A 23,841-nucleotide genomic window follows, 5' to 3' on the forward strand; every position below is an offset into this window, starting at 1 on the left:
AGTCCTTTTGATTTTAAACATTCTAGTGGGGGTATGAAGGTATCTCAATTTCAATGAGTTTCAATCTGCATTTCCCTGATAATTAATGATATTGAACATATTGTTGTATATTTATTGGTCATTCATAATCTCTGATGAAATATCTTGTCAAACAAGTAGTTTATCTTATTACTGAAGTGCAAAAGTTCCTTATACATTCTGGATAAAGTCCTTTATCAGATATACATTTTGCAAGTATTTTCTCCTACTCTATAACTTATCTCTTATTTTCTCAACAGGGTCTTTTAAAAGTAGAATTTTTAAATTTTGACAAAGTCTGATTTATCAGGGCTTTTTTATGTTTCATGTTTTTGTGTTCTAAGAAATACGTGTCTAAAACAAGGTCACAAAGATTATTCTCATATTCTAGGTATTTTAAATTTTAACACTTACACTTAAGTCTTTGTCTCACTTCCAGTTAATTTTTATTAACTGGTATGAGGTAAGAGTTGAGGTATATTTTTTTGTAGATGGAGATCCAGTTGTTCCAGAACCACTTGTTAAAAGGACTGTCCTTTCCCTTTTTTAAAAATTATCCTTAAGTATTTTATTTTTATGCTACTGTAAATAAATTATTGATTTTAATTTCCAGTAGTTTGGTGCTAATGTGGGCAAATAAAACTGCAGTTTGGAAAACAGACTGGAACCTACAAAAAAAAAAAAAAATCACTAGCTTTTCTTTTTTAAAGTGATTTTAGGGGCACCTGGGTGGCTCGTTAAGCATCTGGCTTCGGCTCAGGTCATGATCCAGGATCCAGGATCCAGGATCCAGGGTCAAGCCCCACATTGGGCTCCCTGCTCAGCGGGAAGCCTGCTTCTCCCTCTTCCACTCCCTCTGCTTGTGTTCCCTCCCTTGCTGTGTCTCTCTCTGTCAAATAAATAAATGAAATCTTCAAAAATAAAAAAAATAAAAAGTGATTTTAGCAAAACTCCAGTTTATTTTCCAAATGTCAACCAATCCTTTCAAAACCTCATTAGTATTTCTAATTATAAAAGTAATATATATGAATTGTGAAAGATCAAAAGCCACAAAACTAAATAAATAAAATTTTCATAATCTTTCTCTATCTCACCCTTAATCCTGTATGTGTTAACACATATTTCTAATGTTGGAACATTCAAACAAGTAGTCAGTTATTTTTTTCAACACCTGAGGACTGAAGGGTCATAAACAATCATGACGGGAGAAAAAGTCGAGTTAGCTGGCACACTTTCTGACTCTGTCTCTAAAAGCCTACGTCTTAGGAGAACACACAGACAAAGCAAACATGCAAAGACAGGGTGCAGGAAAAAGCAGAGTACCTGCAAAGAAGCAAAGGAGAAGGCTGGTCTTTACAAAAAAATAAAAATAAAAAAATAATTTCTTACTGACTTGGGGAGAGGACACAGACCTATGGGTCCCAGAGTAGAAAAAAAAAAAAAAAAAAAAAAACAAGGGATACAAGACCTTCAGGAAAATAGTGTCATTGAAGAGTTAGAGATGGCACTGCTGGAAGCCCTGAAAATTTTCTCACATCTCAATTGTGCTATGAAAACAACAATGACTCTCAAACCTAAAGTTGCTGTGCATAAAAGGCAAACACATGTACAACTAAGATGGAAACTGTTTGGAAAGAGGGTCAATGGCCAGAAGTAGCCACCAGCTAAGGCTTTGTAACCATCTTTGATGCTGCTTAAGACCCCTACCCTAAACCTTGACACAGAAAGGAGAACCACAAGAATGACTGAATTAGAATTTCCCACCAGTGAAAATGAATCAAAATCAAATTGCTTTATAAAGTATGGAATGCCACTTTATATTTCATGCATCTATTTTGAAGGCCCTGGAAATAAAATTTTATCCAAAAATAGGGACTATGACCCATTTACTGAAACTCTTGTATAGATGGTGAATTACAAATCTGTGAATGGTCCTAAGGGTTAGGAATTCTGAATTCTAATCTTACTTCTGCTTTAGGTATAATACATAGTTTTAAAATCATCTTTCATCCTCAACTTTTCCATATGTAAAAATTAGCTTTCTTAAAATGTGCCCTCTAGGGCAGCTGGGTGGCTCAGTAAGTGAAGCCTCCAACTCGTGATTTCAACTCAGGTCATGATCTCAGGGTAATGGGATCAGTCTCATGTCAGGCTCCAGGCTTGGTGCCAAGTACACTTGGGATTCTCCCTCTCTCACTCACCCCTTTGCCCACTCACACTCTAAATAAATAAAATCTTTTTTAAAAATGATCTTCTATGTGTAAACCTGGCGATTCACAGAACTGTACCCCTGGGGATAAAAATATATGTTTATAAAAAATTAAAAAAAATTTTTTAAATTAAAAAAATAAAAATAAAAATAAAATGTAAAAAAAAATGATCTTCTAAAAAACATAAAACTTGCCCTCTAAACAAACCTGAATTTCTTGAAATTTCCTCTACTAAAAACTACCAGTATAATGCAATAAAGCCAAAACATGGAATAAACATTAAATAATAATGTTAAATACAGTAAAAATACAGGGGTGCTTGGGTAGTGCAGTCAGTTAAGCATCCGACTCCTGGTTTTGGCTCAGGTCATGTTCTCAGGCTCATGAGATCAAGCTCCATGTCAGCCTCTGTGCTCAGCATGGAGTCTGCTTGGGAGTCTCTCTGCCCCTCTATTTCAGGCCCTCCCCCAACACATGTGTGCAATCTCTCTCTCTAAAATAAATAAATCTTTTTTAAAAATACACAGATACTGGGGCACCTGGGTGGCTCAGTTGGTTAAAGCCTCTGCCTTCGGCTCAGGTCATGATCCCAGGGTCCTGGGATCGAGCCCCATGTCGGGCTCTCTGCTCAGCGGGGGGCCTGCTTTCCCCTCTCTCTGCCCGCTTCTCTGCCTACTTGTGATCTCTGTCTGTCAAATAAGTAAATAAATAAAATCTTTAAAAATAAAATACACAGATACCATTTATATAGTAACTTCAGCTTTCCCATCACTGTAAAGGCCTTGAGCAAAAAGCACTTCATAACATAATCTAATGCTCCGCACTATGTCCATTGGATAGCCAGCCCCTCAGACATCAGTTTTTGTTCATGACTTATATATTCCTACATGCTTGCTTCTCTCAAGCCCATATGAGATTAGAAGCAGCCAACTAATGGTAGGGAATGGAAATCTAGAGATCAAGAGCAAAAATTAGGGTAATATCAAAAGCAGCTGAAGAGACTATTCCTAAAGAACAGATACAAGTGCTCTACACCATGTTGCACTGAGACCAGCAGTTTGCCATGTATCAGCTCATAATGACTATTTTCACAAGTTTGGAAATGGAAGGAATCTTGGAATTTATCTAATTCAACTTGCTCATTAACAGTAAAGTAAACGAAAGCCTAGAAATACTTGAGGCGTTGCTCAATCAAGTTGGCCTGTCTCTCTCTCTCACACCCATCCAACCCTTCCTTCCCCCCACACACCCCTACTAAATGATTGAGGTTCTCATTCCCAATAGAAATATAGATTACAAATAACAGTGGTTTATGTCATTGTCCAGTACATGTGTCTGTGTATTTGTGTATGTATGTGTGTGTTAGGAAGCACCCAGTCATGTACCCCAGCCAGCTTAATCAAGCTTTCAGTAGCCATTGCGTGTGTCTTTTCTCAACTGCTCCTTAGAGGTATCTCACAGGTAGCCTGAAAATCAGCCATGGTGGGCTATTTACCCACAGAAATCAGCCACCACTAAAAATCAAGTCTTCCGCTGCTGCTTCTTCTTTTTAAGGAAAGCTGGTCAACTATTTACCAGTACACCACTTGACAAACCTATATATGTATCCCTGGGAAAAAAAAGGTATCTTTAGTAATTACATGTCAAGTTTTTGAATGTTTACAAGGTGGAGACGGTGTCTGTTGATACTTTTTAGTATCAACTGTTGATACTTTAAGAATTTTTGTTTTTATAGACACTGAAATTGGTTAGGTTTTCTTTCTTTAAATGTCAGAAGAAAAGAATCAAGACTTCTTTCTATTACTGACACCTTACTACATAATTAATAAGATGAAGGAGAAAAATATGTGTTAGTCTATTCAGGTTTGCCAAGTGGTACTTTAAGATGATGTGAGCAGAAGACCAAGGTCCCTTTTCTGCAGTTTCCTGTGTGAGGAGACCCAGAGAAGATGACAACCATATCTCATATTCTATGTGCAGTCCTAAACAGCTAAAAACAATTTTTAATGTTTCTTCATGAATTTAAGAGGCCTCATGCTGTAAGAACGCAGTACAAATACAGTACCACATGACAAGAGCCCAGAAGTTTTAGACCTAACTTCATGAAGTATATATAATATTTACAAGTCCTATATATATTATTGCCAATTACTTTTGCTTTTACAAAATCCTTCTGAAATGAATGTGGTTCTCCCGTGATTGACTTCAGTCAGATTTTTCATGGTTAAAAGGGGGCTCTTTAACATGGTGACCAAAAGCATTGCTGGTGTATTATATGTGATAATCAGATAGCTCCCCTAGCTCTCATATACCCACCTTATAAAATGGAATACAAGTCTTACTAAATCTTTATTAAAAGAGACCAAAGGTCATTTAGCAAAACACAAGTGAAAGTTTTAAAACTGATAATATAAAGTGGTTTGGTTTTATATACTGGGACTGTATATATAGGCAGCATTCTTTTCCTTTAAACAACTTTATTAAGATATAATTCACATACTTCATCCATTTAAAGTGTAAAATTCAATGGTGTTTCGTGTATTCACAAAGTCTTACACTCATCACCACAAAAGATCTTGTTTTCATTACCCCCAAAAGAACCCTGTACCCCTTAGCTATCACCCTCCAGACCCATCAATACTACTCCCAGATGTAAGCCACCACTACTCTCTTTTACTCTATAAACTTGCCTGTTCTGGACATTTCATATAAATGGAATCATACAATATATAGTGCATTGCATCTGGCTTCTTTAAGTTAGTGTAGGATTTACAAAGTTCATCCATGTTGTAGCATATATCAATGCTACATTTCTTTATATTGCCAAATAGTATTCCATTATATAGATAGACCACATTTTGTTCATGCATTCATTCATCAATCAATGGACTTTTTGATATTTCCCCTTTTTGGCTTTTATGAATAAACTGCCACAAACATTCATGTACAAGTTTTTGCATGGACATATACCCAGGAGCAGAATTGCTGGATCATATGATAACCATGTTTAACCATTTTACTAAACTGATTTTTTACTAAAGCAGCTACAGCATTTTATATTCCCACACTCAGGCAACATTCATACTCAACCCAAATTCCCCAAAAAATGTATACTATGGAATCCCACTTAAATACAAATAATTCAGTCAATTAATATTTTCTTCCCTTTATTCTGCTCATTCATATATAAGTTGCTTATGAGTAAAGACATAACATAGGCAAGTTAGTTACCACCAGCATGACTATTCTAATGCTTTGGGTTTGCTTATATTTGAAATGTTCAACATCTTTATAGATGTTCTTAAATTTCAGTTAAGGAGAAATTTTGGGGTGGTAATTAACATCATAAGGTTAGATGTTACTAAGACAAACTCATAAAGAGTAGCTACAGCCAGGTCAAGGGTCCTATGTAGTGGATGCCTTCCTCAATATCTACCTTTAGAGGACAAAAGGAGTTAGTTTCAATTGTTTACAAGGCCACAGTCAACTAAATCTTCATAACACTAGGCTCTTTGGCATCTATTTTCAGTGGTTGAATCTGACAAGGTCATATTCCAAAACGTGGACAAACAAAACTCAAACTCAGATAACACAGAAGAATTCCTTTGATATGCCAGTAGTCTCCACTTCTGTTTTGGAAGAAGTCCTACCTGCAGTAATGAGTATGTGCTTCAGTGAAGCTACAGCATCTTACATCATCTTGGGAGCCCATTCAGTTATTCACCTTCCCCACCTATACTTCCCCCTAGTGGTTATTAGTCATGGGCAAAATTTATGATGGGGTTACCCACCCCAAAAAAATCCAGAAGAGTCTATAGGAAAAGATAATTGGCTTTTATTTTCCCTTGGGAAAACCAGGTTTATCTCTTCATATTTGTCTTTTTCAAATATCTCAGAGCCTGGGGTACCTGAGTGGCTCAGTGGGGGAAGGGGGCATCTAACTCTTGACTGTCACTCAGGCCATGATCTAGGAGTTGAGGGATGGGCTCCAAGATTGGCAGAGAGTCCCTTGGGATTCTCTCTCCCTCTCCTTCTGCCACACCTCCTGATTAAACTCATTCTTTCCCTCTCTCTTTAAAATAAATAAGTCTTTAAAAAAACCTCTTAGGAGCACCTGGGTGGCTCAGTGGGTTAAGCCTCTGCCTTTGGCTCCAGTCATGGTCTCAGGGTCCTGGGATTGAACCCCACATTGGGCTCTCTGCTTAGCAGGGAGCCAGCTTCCTCCTCTCTCTCTGCCTGCTGCTCTGCCTACTTGTGATCTCTCTGTCAAATAAAATACATAAAATCTTAAAAAAAAAAAAAAAAAAAACCTCACAGAGCCAAAGAGAACGACTGGTTTAGAGAACAGTAGAGTTGGTAAAGTATCATGTCCTCATGGACCCCACAGAATTTTGTTTCCATCTGCCTTAACTTCCCTACTAGATCAAAGTTCCTTGAGTACAGCATTCTGTTTTCTCCTCTTGTAACATCCCTAAAATGACTTGCATCCAATGAAAGCTTCATAAATGTTTTCTAAAAAAGGATAAAGTCAAGAGGAATAGGACAATATCAAAAAACACAAGTCCTTTCTCATTTGCACCAGGGGCAATGCTGCCACCCAAATGGGAGGTCTCATTAGTAAAGTGTACTGATCCTGCTGTTGTCAGAAACCTACCTGTGATCTCTGAAGTTACACCATACTCAGAGAGCAGCACACCAGCCCCCCCACACCACTGCCACAGTACAGTGCCTAAACAGGAAACACGGAACATCTGGTGCCACTGAATTGATAGGGAGATGAACTTGGGCAGTAACAATGTAAAATTTTCACTTAACACTTAATCAACTTCTTGACACCAACATAGCTACGTATCAAAATTTCTGAGAATGTTTCAGTGACAAGGAACGTTAGAAAGCAAAAGTTTCCATCCGGAAACTTATCTCTTACAGGAGCTGGGTGAAAAGAGTCCATAGAGTACTTTTCATAAAGTCTTAGCTTGACATTAAGTGCCACTTTAGATTCTCTCTAATCCAAAAAAATCTTTCAACAATGATGAGGGGTGAGGAACCAAATCCAATATGGATCTTCCTAATTAATTTCAGAAGCATTCTTTATACTTGTCTCCAATAACTTTTTTTAAAAGATATATTTATTTATTTGAGAGAGAGAACGGGAGAGGGTGTGGTGGGGAGGGACAGAGGAGAGAGGTTGAATCTCAAGTAGACTCCCCACCAAGCCAGAGCTTGATCTCACAACCCCTGAGATCAGGACCTGAGCCAAAATCAAGAGTCAGAAGCTTAACCAACTAAGCCACCCAGTCACCCCTCCAATAACTTTTTTTTAAGATTTTATTTATTTATTTGGCAGAGAGAGAGAGAGAGAACAAGCAGGGGAACAGCAGAGGGAGAGGGAGAAGCAGACTCCCCACTGAGCAGGGATCCAGGTGTGTGGTTCGATCCCAGGACCCAGGGATCACGATCTGAGCCAAAGGCAGACACTTAGCCGACTGAGCTACCCAGATGCCCCTCCAATAACTTCTTAACATGAATCTCCTACATGATGATTCCTCTACTGACGTTTGTGAATCTGCTGCAGTTATGATAAAACAACTCAAAAATACACACGACTGCTATCACTGTCATGTGGGCCCTGGTCAAGGATGTTCCCTTTATCTTTAGTAGGGAGAATAATTTTCCATTTAAGCAGTAGGTACCTGAAAGGTACTTCCAAGTGCCATTGAACTGTAATGACTTTCAAACACCTTAAGAAATATAATGGAAATATTAATGACAGGTGGTGGAATGGAGAGTACATGGCCTCTGGAGTCAAGAAGACCATATTCAAATCTCAGTTCTGTCTTTTACAAGTTATATGGCTTTTAAATCTATCTGAGCCTCAGTTTCCTTACTTGTGATTACCACCCGCTGTTTTGGGAGTGTTACTGAGAAATAAATGAAATATGTCATAAAGTACCTGACACATAACATACACCAGATTAAATGTACTTTGTCTTCCCTTCCCCCTCCCTGGCTCTAAAACTAAAGGCCATAGATTCATAAAATCAATGTCTGCGTTAAGAAGATTATACCAGGGACAGCAGCTGCTCTACAAACTCCCTTATGTAAATAGATTGCATTTGTCCATGAAGGTGAGTGTAAACAGGAAGCAAAATAAAAACTCTAAACCCTTCGAACCCTCTACATGTTCCCCCAGCACAGTCGTTTTCTCATCCCTTTTTCTAGCAAAAGAACAAAAACGTCAAATGCCTTATTCACGCCTGCTGCTACTGTTCTAACCTCACTTGACCACTGGTGAATTTCAGTCAATATTCCACCCCAGCACCGCTCCCCTAGAAACCTTGCTCTGAAGGTGGATTTCACGTGGCCCTTTTCTATTTGGAGAGGGTAGACTTTTGGCAGAGCCTAGCCCATCCTACTCAGGAGCTGTCCCAGGACCTGAGTTTAACTTGCAGAAGTCTCTGCTTGCCAAGCCTTCCTTCAGTCTCCATCTTCTTTCCTTCCTTCCTTCCTTCCTGGGCTCCCTGTCCTTTCTCTGGCCCAAGATTAACAGGTACCAGAGTTCCAAGGCCAATTTTCAGTACGTACCATTCTCCTCTTGGCCACAGCATTACCAAGTATTCTAGCATGATATTCCTAGGTTGCTGTTATTGTCACTCTCCAAAACTGATCGCTAATGGTCTTCTGTCCAAAGGTTTGTTCTCTGAGCCCTTGGAAGCCAGGATACTTGAGCCCTTAGGGATGGAATAGCTACTTCATCTCCTATTCAAAGACTTTACAGGATATTGGATGAAACACAGTTTGAGGGGTAGGAGAACGTGCTAGAGAGAGAGAGGCAGAGAGGAACTCTAAGTTTATCAAGTTTCAGCAGGTATAATTCTCAAGGCAGATAAACATTACTGTGATGAAGAGTACATTATACATATTATCAGGGGAATCACCAATACTAACACTGATTGAAGAACCCTGAGAGTAAAAATACTAAAAGAAAAAGTGTAAAATTATGCTCTTTTAAAAAGTGTTAATAATTGCATTCACTTTTAAAATACCTCCTTCTTTACGCCTAATCACATTAAGAAATAATATCTTAATCATTATATGTTTCAGATTAATTCATATAAATATTGCTGGACTAGAATATATAATTGACCTTCTTAAAATTTTGTTCCCATAACACGTTCATCTGTCACGCTTGTCTGCTCACAACCTTAAAAAGCGTCAAGAAAGATCATATATACCTAGGTATACATTTCATGAGCCATTAATAATTGAGATGACTAATATCTTGATCATGTAAGTTAATTCGTGAAACTCCATATTTATTTGAATTTATCTATTAAAACTACATATTCATTGATTTTTTCTGCATATATTCTTAAAAAATATGAAACAGGAATATAAATGAAACAGAATACAAATAAATAGAACTGCCTTTAAATGCACTACATCACAAAAAAAGAACAGATCCAAAAATCTGTTGAGCTGTCATTTCAGTACTATTTTAATATATTTGGTGGTACTTACATTTGGCACTGGAATGTACTTCCATCATGTTTTGAATGAAGGAAAGAAAACTCACCTTGAACATAGATTAAATTACAAACCTGAAGAGAACATGCACAGAGTTACAAGTACTCCACTGATAATTTCTTATCTAAAACTACCAGCTTTTCTCATCACTCTACCTCCTTCTTGCAAGTCAATTTCTTAAACGACCAGAAGACCGTGCATCATGATCACCATATTCACAGACAGGAAATAAGGGGTTCTTTTTGCGAGGGGACCGAGGAGTGGGGAGTGTTATTCTTTAGACAAAGAAAAAAGGGAAAGAAACCCCCCAAATCTTGCTTTTTATTGCTATTATACATAAAGTAACACAGAAGGGATATTTTGGTCCTGAGTGATCCATTCATCGGCCACACTGCTTTTTCATCTTTCTAACTTTACCTTGGTATGTATGTCTTTCTCTGCCCCCTCTCCCATCCCCCTGAATTCTCCAGCAGCTCATACATATGGCTGGGTAAGGCAGTGCTTTCATTTCCAATACTTTCCCAACCAGAGGACATGTTTCATTTTTTAACTGGAGCGTGGCTAATGATGCAGATGAAATCTGGGCCTTGTAACATTTGATCTGGCCTCAGACGAGTGGAGCAAGGTGGCATCAGCCTCCTCTCGTGTAGTCTGTAGCCAAGGAGCCGCCCCAGTATACAAGTGACATGCATATCGCATGTATCAAAGTGGAAGCTCAATCTGCACGGCAGTAAGACTCTCTCACATCCCAGCATGGGTGCTGGCCCTGAGCTGCAGTTCCAGTAATTGACATAGTTGCCCAATGCTACAAAACAAACTCAGAAACTATTCTCATTAGACATCCCCCTGCTTTGCGACTCTGTTATTGTAAAACCCAAACACTGAGCCCCATACCAGCGTGGCTCTGTTTTTAATTAGTTCTGATGGCATTGGGCTGTAAGCCAAAGAAAAAATGAACTTCCTGTGACTGAGGCTTGCTGCTCAGTATGTTGCTTCCTTCTTAAAGAGATTGTTTTCACAACATTTTATGAAAAGGACTACTGACAGAAATAATATAAGTTTTTACTGCTTTTGATATTTTTTTCAGGCTTATAAAAAGCAGCCAAAAGTCAGAGAATTTGTAAAGTTACAATGCCATTATTTGGTCTTTTGTGTGACCCAGCTGACTTGTCTTTTGATTAAAGACATCCTACCCGATTAATTTTTTTTAATGGAGAAAACACAGGCTTCTGTTAAAATTTTAAGACCATGAATGTTTTAGTGTTTCCACTAAATTAATTCGGTGATATATTTTTTACTGCCCGGGTCACTGCTGGCATGGTGTTAGAACTGAGATGCTGGTAAGGTCACCTTCTGAATACAAGGAAATAAAGGGCTGAGAGAAACTCCAGACAGATAAAGAACAGTTTAGATAAATGCTGGACTCATACAAAATCAGCCTCTCTGACCACTGATCTGTAGTTCTTTAGAACCTTTTGAAAATCCTCCCTTTACAGAGAATTTCTTGATTGAGGATACCCCTCCCAAGCAAGAAGCTAGGCATTTGTTTCCCAGATTCCTTTGTAACTTGTCATGACTTATGACTTAGGCTCTGCCAATGAGTCACACCCACAGGCAACATCAAGAAAGTGCAACGAGGCATCGGAGACTCCACGTGGAATTTATCCACCAAGAGAAGCGCAGAGATTCATCCCGCATGCAGGAGCAGCAGTGGCCCAGGTCCCAGCTATGGCACCCTGCGTCAGGACTAGCCACACCCGGGGCAAAGCTGTGAGCAAAGGCGCAGTCGCGGGGCCTTCCCTAAACCAGTGCGGCGGTGAGACTGGCTGTATGCTTTTGGGATGCACACACTTCAAGCCTGACTCCCCGGCCCTGCCTGGAGCTGGCCAATTCCCTTTAACCAACTCCTCCACATCCATGAGCCAGAATGGATTTTTGTTGGTGACAAACAGGAACTCTAACATAACCACTTTGGTGTTGTGTTGGGCTTCCAGCAGAAAGGTACCAAGATGGTATTGAGGAGTGGTTAAGAAATATTTGGAGTCAGTAGGACATGATTGGGAGTCCTAGTTCTGCCACTTAATAGCTGTGTGAACTGGGGCAGTTGCTTAACTTCTCTGAGCATTTCTTCATCTGAAAAATGAGCATTATTATCAATGACTCATAAGGTTCCTGGGATAATTTAGGACAATATGGTTGCAATTAATATCATTATCACTAACAGAGGCATTTATAAGACTTTTTCAAGTCCTTTTTGGTATGGCTATAAATTTTATTTTAAATAAATAGGCATTTACTTTCCTTGGGTATGGGCTTAGAAAATCACTGGATTGTAGAGCTGGAAGACATCCAAGGATTATCTCAGACCTCCTCATGCTGCTAAAAGGGTAATTATCTACAGTTTTCTGTAAAATACCGGAGAAAAGATGCCACTGGTTATTTTTCATTCCAAGTTTACTCATACATACAAGGCTTTTTCTGACCAAACCAAGATAATTCCTATAATATTGTGCTTCTGTTCCTTTTGAAAACATCTAGTAGCTTGACAAAGTTCTACACATCCTTCAGAGCCCACTGACAATGTCACCTTCTCTCTAAAACCTTTTTCTGTTACCCTTGATCAGATAAGAGATCACCTTCCTTGAACACAGATACCATTGTCCCTGGTGGCAGTTAATATGTTCTTACGTGAAGGTGAGTTGTATGCATGACTTAACTCCGCTCACTGGTATAAACTAAGTTCCTTAAGATGAGGATTCATCTCTGCATCTCCAGCGGCCCCTAGCAAAGTGCTGTCTGGACACACTATTTCTGTACAACATACTGTAATCTATATTACTGCTGTGTTTCCTCCTAACTGTGTAACTATTTTAGAAGCTCCTTGAAGACACAAATATTTCTTATCCTTACATGCCTTGGTGCCTATAACGTATTTGTTGAATTAAAAATATTAAACTAAAATGTTCTACATATTTTCTTTTATTATTAGCTTCTTTTCCCATTTCAATCACGTCCTCTTTGATCCTTTGAGAATCTATAGTTTTCAGCATTTATGTCAGCCCAGCAAGTCTTTATGAATGTAAATTCTTTCTTTGTCGCCACTGCTGGCCACCCTTATTATTGTTTCTACATAATCTTTGCAAACTGGTCATAAAATATTTTCATTATAGCTTATGGTTTAGACCAACTATTACTGTTTCCTCTCCCTAACACCTACGTCTGGGCAGCTGTTGTGTAAAATGTGCTGCACATTGCTGTAATTCCTCCAACCTACTAAGGGAATTCATATTAATCTGTTTTCTACAATAGTTCCAGTCCAAGGCCCCTCCTAGCTTCTGAACCTCTAAACTAGAAGGTGGTGGTAAAAGAGCCACTTTCTCTTGTTCTGCCATGAGTGATATTTTCTCCTCTTGTCCTGTCTTTAAATCTCCTTAGAGATCCTTACTAGGATAGTCTTGGGCTTTTCTTCTCAAGTCTCCATAAGCACATTTCTTTTTGATGTCTACCAGGACCTCACCAAAATGGTATATGAGATTTTTTTCAGAAAATTCTAACATGAAGCCTCCTCTCTTCCTTTCTGTATAAGAGAGTTATTCCTGCTTTCCAACACTTCACAACAGAAACCATTCTGTATCCAATTTCCTCAATGTGCTCTATTTCTGTAATCCAATGCAAGTTGGGCTCCTAAAAAAGATGTTTAAACACTTCACACAATTACCTCCAAGCTAGCACACACTTCCAAGTTGGGAGGGCAATAAATGGCAATGGGCAGCTGAAAACTCTTCCTCCTTCCATCCATCTTTGCCCAACAATTGGGTCCATAAGTGAATTCATCTGTTGCTGGAAACTTCATCTCATTTTTCCCTTTGAAATATTTCCCTCCTTGGATTACTTCCTACTCATGTGGTTGGTATAGAAAATTTCAAGCCTGCTAATTGATGTGAACATGCATTCAGTGCCCTAACCATGCCATTTCTTATATGGAGATATCATGCTGTGTCTTATTGCCACCTAACACCCACTAAAATGTTTTCTATTAAACAAGTGATATTAGTGTTTTTCAGATCACAGATCCCTTTGAGAATTTGCTAAGGGTTAGAATTCTCTCCTCAGAAAAATATACATGTGGACTAAATGCACACATACAATATCAAGGGGTAAAGAGAACCAGGGATGTCTCTGTGTAAACCCTCAGATGGCAGTCCCAGTGAAAAACCCCTGCTGGAGTCAAAAAGGGATTTTTTTTAAATAAGAGCATATTAACTTATCTACAACCCTTGAGGTAATCTAAGAGGCCATCATGAATCATATCAAAATGATAATGGAAACACACTGGAAAATTCACTTTGGGTAATGAGCAATGCTGAGAAAGAGAAGCTGTATCTCTGTCAAAATGTTACCTGTTGGTTTCATGTAATGCTGTCACAAGGACAGGTACTTGCAGAGTAAATTCAGTACATATTTCACTTAGGAGTTCTCATTTCATTTAGACCAATGTAAGGCAAGCAGGACTCTCCTTGTTTATCTACCTACATATCCCCCCACCCATCTATCCATCTAACTATCTATATAAATTTATCACCAAAAATTCAATCTCTTGCCCGAAAAACTGTTCTTGATTTGAGACTGTCACCTAAAATTATCTGACCTGTTTATTGTTTCAAGTTGAAAAACAAGAAATAATAGATATGTGAAAGTAGAGCAAAAAAGAAAAACAGAAATTTTAAAAAGGAAAAGCTTCATAAACATTTTTATACTGGACAAGTCACAAGCAGCTGTTGTTATTCAGTTGTGAAGTCTCAGTCTTTTGAAAACAAGATTAAATACTACCCACTAAACCATCATGACGAGGAGTATGTGTATCGTGGGTTCATTCTTCTCCACAAAGGGACTTGCTATCTTTCTCTATCTAAACATGTCAATAAAGCCTATACAAAGATGCTGGGACATGGGATAATTTTATGGGTACCAGAAATTATATTTATAAATTTCCCCAGGTAGCCAAATCTTCACAAGAATTACCACATTATTCCAACTGGGTTAAGAGACAAATACATCAACAAAGTCCATAAAAACAATAATCAAACTTTTCTGACCTTGACCCTCCCCCCATTACTCCTGAGACCTCATCTCCTACTTGTCTTTCCCTTTGTACATCTTCACGCCTTGCTGTACTTTCAATATGCTACACATCCTCCTGGAATCAGGGCCTGTTCACTTACTGTCACCTCTACAAGGAATGTTCTTCACTCCCTTACTTCCTGCAGGCCTTTGCTCAAATGTCAGCTTCTCAGTGAGGCCTTCTATGCTTTATCTTTCTCAGTACACCCATCAACTGTCTAGCATACCATATCTCACAAATTCACTTTTACCCCTGCATTTTTATTATAATCTGTTCCCTCCCCCACGATTCCCCGAGATAGAATGTAAGCTCTATCAAGGCATATATTTTTTCCCTGTGTTTTTCACTGCTCTATACTCAGAACAGTATCTGACCCATAACTGATGTGCAGTAAATACCCCTGTATTATGGTATCTCATACCAATAGTATCTTTCACTCAATGTTTGATACAGATGGAAACTGTATTTTCTCCCAGTTTGAAATAATATTCTCAAATGTATATATACATATATATCCATATTTTTAAGCGGCTGAAATACAGTGGGTGCTCAACAAAAGTTTGGAACTAAATAAAAGCCAATAAGGCAGGCAGACACTATGGCAGAGAGGTCAAAGCCACTTTCCCAACATACTGGTTTTCAAAACGAGAAAAGTTAGAGTATTAAATTTAGGTTAGTAGATTAAGTGAAATAACTGGTAAGTTCCCACTCTTGTTCTTATGGGAATAAACTAGATCAGGATGCACTCGAAGCCACAATGCCCACAGAGGGGTAGGAGGCTTGTGACAAGGCCCTTGCTCAGTCACCACACTTCCAGTCACAGAGGTTGTCACACCCAAGGCATCTCACAAAGCCCCTTTGCCTAGTTCAGCAGCTCAGGTAGGGCAAGGATCGCCCAGAGAGAAAACGGCCAAGGAGGAGAAGGGTCTCAAAACCATACATATGGCCCATGTCTGTAGAGGGGATAAGGCATTATGTCAAGATATAAATATATATATATATATATATATATATATATATATATATATATATCTAGACCTTCTAAAGCATTGCAGCCCCAGTAGAAGAAACAAACAAACAAACAAACAAACAAACCTATTTTGCCTGGTGGTGAAAGGTGTGACAATCATCGCAATTGCCGTCATCTCTGATAAACCCCCAAATACTTGCAAAACAACAACAGCAGAAGCAGCGGAGTTAAACAATGTAAAGATCAAAGCACCTGTTCATCGAAAGCAGGCCAAAGGACACATGACCAAAGATCCAAAAGTATCTGCCTATCGTGCCATGACCACAGCTCAGAGTCATGATGTAAGACACTAGGAATGTACCTCAGTATGTCACTGGCCAACACACCACAGAACCCAAAGGATATTTGGTAACTCACTCTTTTGAAAGAACCCAAGTGCCCAGGCTGCCTGGACACAATAAAGTTGAATTAACCAAACCACAGCATAGCCAATCTGGGCCCTGTGGCTGTCAGAGCACTCTGGTCTCCACTGATCATAAAAATCCAGTGATGGTGGCTAGTCAGCGTAAGTCACTAAACTATGACAGCACTAGTACCTCCTCCTCAACCTGTCCAGATGGCACAGGGAAGATCATGCATGGACACCTCACTATCCACATGCATTCATTTCCATAATGAGGAAAGTGTGACCACATGAGAGTTTTTGTTACAGAAGAAATGTGATCCCTACTCTACATACAGCCCTTGAAGCAACTTAGTCTTTGTTCTACATTACGTTTTCCAGATCTATGCCAAATACTTAGAAGGTCACATCCAAGTCAATTAGTATCTCTGATTATGATTAAATAGATCCAATGCACTAATTAGGGTCTCTTCCTATAGGCCCTGCCAATCTTGCTGAGTTTCTCTCGTCAAAATTCTCCTTTACCTTTTATGGCTCCTTCCTAATTGGGCGTCATTGAGATTTAGCAATGATGCTTCATTTTATAGTAGCAATCTTATCCCAAGTAACATACGTGGAAATAGTCAACCAGAAAAAAAGGAAAAAAAATGTAAGAGAGAGCACATATGTGTTGAAACACAAGGGTATATCTGCATTCTACAATCCCAGATCTGGGTGATCAGATGAAATTCATAAAAATCAAGTAGTAGCCTCTCTTAATAATATATTTCCTTGTTCATGAGAAAAACCTAGTGAGATGTACTACTGCAGTTTTTCAGCAAATGGTCTGCATGCTGCCATTCTGTAGACACAGCTAAAGTTAGACAGTAGGTCTGTTCAAGTGAGTTCAGCTAAATCATCTGAACAAGCAAAGTTAGTGTGCTAAAAGACATCAACAGTCAGTTTTTTCCCCCCCATCAGGGGGCAAAAACTGTCCTTTTTTCACTTCTAATAGATACAAATTGAACTAAAACTGGAAAGTAGCATTTCCAAATGACAATGTTAATAGTAGGCATGACCCCTAAATAATTATTCTCATATAAATAAAATAGGAGAGATATAAAGTGACCTCTTCATTTTTTCCCAGAACAAAAATTCTTAGATATTATGTAGCTATTAAAATAAATGCCAGTGAAGATTTCAAGACAATGGTTAGTTAGGCTGGTTCTCCAATCTATTAAGAGAACAAAGCAACTCTGTTCCTAATCATAATACTTTTGGATTAGCTAAATGTGGGCCTCTGTTTCCATTTCAGCTCAAAAGGAATTTTCTCATTTACATGTAGGAGAAAAAAAGAGCAATCTATGAATTAAACAGAACTTCTCACCAACATATATGTATATACTAATGTCAAGAAAAGTTGATATTCATACTATTAACTATGACTTCAGAATCCTGTCATTGGTTATATAAACCTAAGTTCACCAACATTCACTTAAGGGCTAAAAGCAAATCGATCTTACCTTACTCTCTTTTTTTTTTTTTTTTTTAGATTTTAATTATTCGAGAAAGAGAGAGAGAGAGAACTATAGGGACAGGCAGAGAGAACCTGAAGCAGACTCCGCAGTGAGCAGAGCCCTACATGGGGCTGGATCTCGCCAGTGGGAGACCATGACCTGAGCTGAAACCAAGAGCAGGCTGCCCAACCAACTGAGCCATCCAGGTACCCCCGATCTTATCTTGCTCTTGGCTTAAATGAGACAATAATGATAATGTTCTGTTTTTCATGTGGCAGAAATTATTGTCTTGGTTCATTCATTAAAAATTTGGTATTTGTTTTTTAATAGCCTGACTGAAAGAAGGATTTTTTTCCCTCCATTTTGGGGACATGCTTGCTTTGTTCAATTTCAGACACTGAGATTGTGTAAGTATCCAGAAAATCTTCCTGCAGATGCAGGTGGACCCCTAATGCTTCCATATTCACTTGTCATTTTGGCATGGACAGGACATGCTTTTACTCATGTATATATTCCATATGGAGCAATGAAGCATGAAGATGGCTAGGCAGATTCTGCACAGATCAGACTGTGCAGAAATCAACTGGACTATGTGGTAAGAATGAAACAAATTCAGTAAGAAAATTGAAAGAACTGATTGTGGCTCTGCCATCCAAATCCTCTACATATTTGCCTACTTTGTGGGGAAAAAATAATAATAACTAAATGATTGGTGGAGACCAAGTGGTTTGAACTACATTGCTAAACAGGAATCCTTGCACATAGGTAAGTAATCTACAAACAGAAGAAAGTGAGATTAATAAAACAAATGGTAGGATTGTGTCTTGTCTGCATAATTACCTCACATTTTAATTTCTGTGTACACACCCAGCTTTAGGCTGGGTTCAAAAACTTTAAGTATGGCCATGTTGATTTATATTTAGGGATTATTTCAATGTGCAATTTGCTGGATAAGAGCACTAATCAATCACAAATATTGAGGTACACTGTGAGCTTACTTCCCATAGCAGAGATGAGAGAAAAACACAAAAACACGGTCTCGTGCTTCAAGTATGGAAAAACTAGCCAGAGGAGCAAAAAGAGGCAGTTGCACAGGATGATTAAACACTCAGAGGAATAAAAAGAAAAAAAAATCAGGTCCTAGGACCAAACTAGTGGGGTTGCAACCAACTCTGCCATTTAACTCCAATGCCTTGGATTAGTACCCATCTATAAAATGGGCACTATACTAATATCTACCTCTCAGGATTCTGCATGAATTAAAAGATGGAGCCAAAGAAGGTGCACTGTCTATATTTACTGAATGAACAAATGAATAAAATTTTGTACAAAAATTGTACACAAATTTGTACACAAATTTTGAAGGGCAGTGACCAAAGACATATGAAGCCTGACTTCCAGTTCAGTGTCCAGTACTGCTTCTGTGTGTGATCTTGAACCAATTACAAACTCATGGACTTCAATTTCTCCTACTTAAAAATAAGGGTTTAATTTAGATTACCTCAATACAGTATTATAGCTCTGGTTATGATTCTGTAATCACACATTCTTTGATGAGAATTTGGTGAGAGAAAAAGGGTATCAGTGATGGCTAGAGAAAAGGAAAGTTTTAGTAAGGACGTAAAGGTTATCTATGTGGGGAAATAGGAGAGAAGTGAATTGGTGGCGTAGAGGTAGAAAACAAACACATGAGAAGATACTGAGAACAAAAAGGTGGAGAGATTAGAGACTAAAAAGAGAAAGTTCTGACCTATTTGGATGCATGATGAATGAAATCTATGTGCAGAAAGACATGAAAGAAAGGCAAAAGAGTTCCCTTGTAAAGCCAATAAAGAACTAAGATCTCCTAAACATTTTTTGAGAGAGGGAATGGCAATGTGAAAGCAGTGATTACGGAAGATTAATTGGATAAAGTTATGCAAGATGAACTAACTACAGGAAGTGAAGATAATAAATTCAATTATTCTTTCTAAAATTGGCTATTAATACTGCTCAAAAATAAATGTAATGAATATTATGGCCACCTCAGAATAAGTTTCATTAGTCTATGACTAAAACTCAAACTTTAGCCACATGTACTATTTTCCTTGTGTCACATTACTAAGTAAAGAATTCATAAAATCTTGTGACACATAAAAATTAAATACAACTATATACATATGTAGGTCAAGCACCTTTATGACAAATGCAAATAATGTCAAAATACCATCATTCTACGGTCGCCTAAATGGCTCAGTTGGTTAAGCATCTACCTTTGGCTCAGGCCATTATCCAGGGTCCTCAGCAAGGAATTCTGTTTCTCCCTCTCCCTCTGCCCCTCCCCCAAGCTTGTGTGCACTCTCTCTTTCTCTCTCTCTTCTCTGCTCTCTCTCTCTCAAACAAATAAATAAAATCTTTCTATCATTCTTATCATCATCTTATCAAAATCTTTCTATCTTTCTTATCATTCTATCTATGTGTCTCTCCCCAAAGATAAATGTAGTAAGAATTAAGTGAAATCTTACAGATTAAAAGAATCTGAGATTTCTGGATAATCTCAGCTCTGCTACATGATAGTCAAGTGCGTGTAATAAAATAATTATGCAACACTTGCCAACCGTCATTTAGAACAGGAGAATAGGAAAGCAGATGTTAGACATCAAGAACCACACTGTTCAATAAGCCTCACTTGTGTATCTCTCCTCTTCATGTTAACAGAGTAAGATTTAGCAGTTCCCCAGGAAAGTTAGATGAATCTTAGCAATAGAACCAGATGATTCATTTGCCCCTGGACACAGAAGAAAAATAAGTTTGGACAGTTTTCAACAATGTGGTCACCCCCAAATCTTCATATTTTGAGAAAAGGATGAGTAAATTTGAAGTCACAAAATTTAACTTAGTGTAATTCAATAAATATTTTTTAACATCATCAATGAGCAAAGGAAAATCAGAAGACAGAGGAAAGAAACATGTGTTAAATATTATATATATATATATTATATATATCCAACACCACACTGGAGACAAATGTTATCTCATTTATTTCATTTATTTCTCCTAAGGGAGCTGTGATACATTCCCACTTGTACAACTTAAATTCAAAGAACTAAAGAAACATATCTAAGGTCTTACAACAACTAACTGAGCTGGATTTTAAAACAATTATGCCCAGACTTCCAATTACAGCCTCCATGGAATAACAGGGATCAGATTCGCTCTCCTGCCTCAAACAATCAAAATACATAGAATAAGGTTTTCAAAATATTTGAAACAAGTTTACAAAACACTCAGCATCAAGCAATGATGCATAGTGATCCCTGAGGAGCAGGAAACAAAGTAAACCCTACAATTTCCTCCCAGCTTACTGAACTGAGAGTTTCCAGGCTATAGCGCAGGGAGGTGAAAACAAGAGCTGAGAGCCTGGGGAGACCAAAGCAACTAAAGCTCACAGGACATAGTCCTAAAGAGGAGAACACTGCACGGGGAAATGTGAAGATCTATAGAGGCTCCCCTTCGGTATTCAGCTGAGTAATAAGCACATGCACGCAAGGAAATTATAGCAACAGTATCAGAGGAAAGAGTAGGAGCTAAGAGTACAGCCCAACACTCACGCAGAGCCAAGTATAGTTCCTAGCAAATCTCAAGATTCAAAGAGCATTACCAGAAATAAACCAATTCTTATATGGTCAGTTAATGTATGATACAGAAAGCAAGAACACACAATGGAAAAAAAGACAGTCTTCAATAAATAATGTTGGGAAACTAGACAGTTACATTCCAAAGAATGATACTGGACCACGTTTTTTACATGATACACAAAAGTAACTCAAAATGGATTAAAAACCTAAATATGAGACCTGAAACCACAAAATTCCTAAGAGAAATCAGATGCAGCAAACCTCAGCAACATATTTATGGCAATGTTTCCTGAGGAAGGGAAACAAAAGCAAAAGTAAACTACTGGGACTACATCAAAACACAAAACTTTTGCAGAGCAAAGGAAAATTCAATGAAACAAAAAGGCAACCTACTGAATGTGAGAAGGTATTTGCAAATGATGTATCTGATAAGGGGTTAGTATCCAAAATATATAATGAATTTATACAACCCAACACCAAAAAGCCAAACAATCCAATTAGAAAATGGGTAGAGGACCTAAACAGACATTTCTCCAAATACATAACAGGCACATGAAAGATGCTCAACATCACTCATCATCAGGCAAATGACAATCAAAACCACAATGATATATCACCCCTTACCAGTCAGAATGGCTAGTATCAAAAAGATAAGAAATAACGAGTGTTGGTAAGGATGTAATAAAAAGGGATTCCTTGTATACTGTTGGTAGTAATGTAAATTGGTATATCCATTGTGGAAAAACAGTAAGGAGGTTCCTCAAAAAATTAAAAATAGAAATACCACATGATCCAGTAATTTCATTACTAGCCATTTACCCAAAGAAAACAAAAATACTAGTTCAAAACGATGCATGCACCCCTATGTTTACTGCAGTATTAACTACAATAGCCAAGATATGTAAACAACCCAAATGTCCATCAGTAGATGAATGGATAAACAAGAAGTGGTATGTATGTATAATGGAAAGTTATTCAGCCATAACAAAAGGAGATCTGGCCATTTGTGACAACATGGACAGACTTAGAGGGTACAATGCTATGTGAAATAAAGACAGAGAAAGACAAATATCTGTATGATTTCACTTATATATGGAATACTAAAAAAAGACAAATGAACAACAACAACAAAAAAAAAAAAAACAGATTCATAAATACAAAGAATAAGCTTTGCTTGCCAGAGGTGAAGGGATTGGGGCTGGGAGGTTGGGGAGGGAAGGACAAACTGGGCGAAGGGGATTAAGAGATAATAACTTTCAGTTATGATATAAATAAGTCATGGGGATATAATGTACAGCATATAGAATATATTAATAATATTGTAATACAAACAAAACCCAAAGCCAGAAGGGAGGAACTAATAAAGATTAGAGCAGAAATAAACAAAATGGAAACTAAAATATAATAGAACAGATTGATGAAACCAGGAGCTAGTTCTTTGAAAAGACTGGAAAAATCAATAAACCTTTAGCCACACTCATAGAAAAGAAGGGGAGAGGGCACTCAAATAAATAAAATCAGAAGGGGGATAAATAAAAACTGACATCATAGATATACAAAAATTGTAAAGGAATATTATTAAAAACTATATGTCAACAAATTGGATAACCTACAAGAAATGGATAAATTCTTAGAAGCATATAACCTCCCAAAATCACATCAGGAAGAAACAGAAAATTTAAGCAGACTGATAATCAGCAATGAAATTGAATCAGTAATCAAAAAATGCAGAGCAAATAAAATTCCAGGGCCAGATGGCTTCGCAGGTAAATTCTATCAAACATCTAGAAATGAGTTAATACTGGGGCACTGGGTTGGCTCAGTCAGTTAAGCATTTGCCTTCAGCTCAGGTTATGATCCCGGGGTCCTGGGATTAAGCCCAGCATCAGGCTCCCTACTCAACAGGGAGTCTGCTTCTCCTTCTCCCTCTGCCTGCTGCTCCGCCTGCTTGTCTCTGTCAAATAAATAAATAAAATCTTTTAAAAAGAAGAGTTAATGCCTACTCTTTTCAAACTATTCCAAAAAATAGAGAAAGAAGGAAAATTTCCTAACTCATTCTATGAGGCCAGCATTACCCTGATACCAATACCAGATAAAGACATTGCAAAAAAAAAAAAAAAAAAAAAAAAAAGAGAGAGAGAGAGAACTACAGGCCAATATATCTGATGAACACAGATGCAAAAATCCTCAAAAAAAATTAGCAAGCCAAATCTAATGATATATTTAAAAAATCATTCATCATGATCAAGTGGGATTTATCCCTGGGATACAAGGTTGGTTCAATATTCATAAGTCCATCAATGGATACATGACATCAATAAAAGAAGGGATAAAAACCATATGATCATTTCAATAGAGTCAGAAAAAGCATTTGACAGAGTACAGCATCCTTTATGATAAAAACCCTCAACAAAGTAGGTTTAGAGGGAAAATACCTCAATGTAACAAAGGCTAAATATGACAATCCCATAACTAACA

This window comes from Enhydra lutris, unplaced genomic scaffold, assembly GCF_002288905.1.
Source record: "Enhydra lutris kenyoni isolate GAN:26980312 unplaced genomic scaffold, ASM228890v2 scaffoldscaffold28, whole genome shotgun sequence".
In the NCBI taxonomy this organism is placed as follows: domain Eukaryota; kingdom Metazoa; phylum Chordata; class Mammalia; order Carnivora; family Mustelidae; genus Enhydra; species Enhydra lutris.